The sequence below is a fragment of the Octopus bimaculoides genome, chromosome 3, assembly GCF_001194135.2.
Source record: "Octopus bimaculoides isolate UCB-OBI-ISO-001 chromosome 3, ASM119413v2, whole genome shotgun sequence".
Classification (NCBI taxonomy): Eukaryota; Metazoa; Mollusca; class Cephalopoda; order Octopoda; family Octopodidae; genus Octopus; species Octopus bimaculoides.
Genome location: NC_068983.1, coordinates 32248685 through 32251184, shown reverse-complemented (window position 1 = coordinate 32251184; position 2500 = coordinate 32248685).

The window sequence follows — 2500 nt, the reverse complement described above, 5'->3', positions numbered from 1 at the left end:
TCTCAAGCACAGCAAAATACCAGAAGTCTCTGTCCACTGTCCTCTCAGTGAAGCCCAACACCTGAAGATCCTTTCTCACCACTTTACCCCGTATCTTCCACATGTTCCCTCTGCAATTAGAGACCAACCCTTCTCTCTTGCAAACTACATCTGATGCCTCTTATACTCAATTTAGTGTACATTGTCACACATGTATGCTAACACTACCCATCAAGCCTTCACATGTCCTCAATAGTTACAGCCTATGTCTCACTCCCATGTAGCATAGCTTTTCACGCAAAGGCGTCATATCATTCACTCTGAGGGAGAGGCCCTTTGTTACCAACTAAGGTAGTAGCTCTTTGATATTTTCCCACTCTGTTCTTATTCTAGCAACTACGCTTTCAAAGCCTCCTTCTCTACTGCTAATTTGGTCACCTAGGTAGCAAAAACTATCTACGTCTTCTAAGGATCCACCCACCAGACATTTGAGGGAGTTTATTTTCTGCACATTCCTAATGTTTATTGTACCTGCACATCTGCCGCACACAAAGACTACTTTCTCTTTTAACCTTCCTGTGATACTACTGCACCTCTTATGTGTCCATAACTTGCACTGGGTACACTATATGTAGTTTCTACCCATACCTTTTCTACATATCAAGCAGGGCCATCACTCTGAAGGGATCAGTGATTTGTCTGTTTTCCTAAATTAACACTAAGGTCTTTGCTAAATTAACACTAAGGTCCTTTGATTCTATACCTTGGTTCCACACCTGCAGTTTCCTCTCTAGTTCTAGTGGTGATTCAGCAATTAGAACAAGGTCATCAGCATAGAAGAGCTCCCAAGAGCAGCCAGTCTGAAATTCCTCTGTTATGTCCCAGAGAACAAGGATGAATAAGAGGGGGCTGAGAACCAATCCTTGGTGAACTATTTACTTGTACACTAAATGTCTTGCTATACTCATTGCCAGCTTTCACCTTACTGGCAGCATCCCTATACATGGCTTTTACAGCTCTCACCACCCACTCATCCATCCACAGCTTCCACATTTGCCAGCAGATAAAGGAGTGAGGACTCTGACAAAGATTTTCTCCATGTCAACAAAAGCCAAAAACAGAAATTTATTTTTGGCTAAATACTTCTCCAGCAGCTGCCGCACCAGGAAGATAGCATCAGTAGTGCTTCTTCTTGCCAAAAAACCAAACTGCATCTCATCTAGGCTAACTCTACACCCTTTCTGTAACTTTCATCACCTGGTCCAGCAATTTGACACCTCTGTAATTATTTCTGTCTAAGATGTCACCTTTGTAGCAGTTGACTATAATGTTGTTACACCCATCATTGGGTATGACTCCCTTGTAGACAACCTGATTAATTATATGGGTAATTAGGACATAGATAAAAAAAAAACAATGGCAATTTTTTGGTATTTATACATGATGTTATATCTGTGTTTAGCAATTTACGGAAAAAAAAATTTCTTTATTTTCCTGTGTTGGACGTTGCCGAGATTGTCATTGAATACACACACACACACACATACAATACATACATTAAAAAAAAAACAGATACATACACACCGCTGACAGAAATAGATTTTAAAAAATTAAAAATACGAATCGTAAAACAATACATAAACGTATGATTAATTAGCTTGAAGAGCTTCAGAATGCTAGGTGATTTAAAATATTTTTATGAAGAAGTAGATGATGTTGGTCGTAATGGTGATGGAAACCTTCTCAGTAAAACGAGGATGCTGTGGATAATGATGAGTGAAGGACTTCTTGCATTGTCATTGTGTATCTCTTTTCAGCATCTCATGCAATTTGCATAGCATTATAGAACAGTATGCATACAGTTGCATCATGCATGTGCACACTCACACACACATTGACCATTACAATCTAAGATTCAACTGATCCCATTTTCGGGAAGTCTTCATGACCAACAAAATGATAATGAGAATATCTCACATAGTTACTTTGACATTGCGATATATACAAAGAACAGACATTATTCAAGCTTATATTTGTCCACACTTCACCCCTTTTTACAACCTGACACCAAACAGGGCCTGATATGTCATAACTGTGCACACTATATCCTACACCTAAAACCAGACCCTAAACTGGGTTTAATATGCTGTGACTGTCCACACTACTCTTGCACAACCATACACAAACGGGCCTAACATGCCATGAGTGTTAATACTAAGACCAATACAATAGAACACTAAACTGGGTTGAACAAACCATGATTGTTTGCACTAGAACCCAAGAAACCTGTCCTAACTTCCACACTAAACATCAGACAATCTAAATGTGCTAGAACACATCCTGATTGTCACAGTATTTTTTTAATTTTAATAAAAACAGACTCTATAAACTAGATACACTATCCACTGACTGTTATACTGTAACCTGCATAACTAAAATCTGAATTTAAAACATGGAACAATTGATATTTCTAATATACTAAGATCCAGTTTCTACTAGAACATTTTATATATATATATAT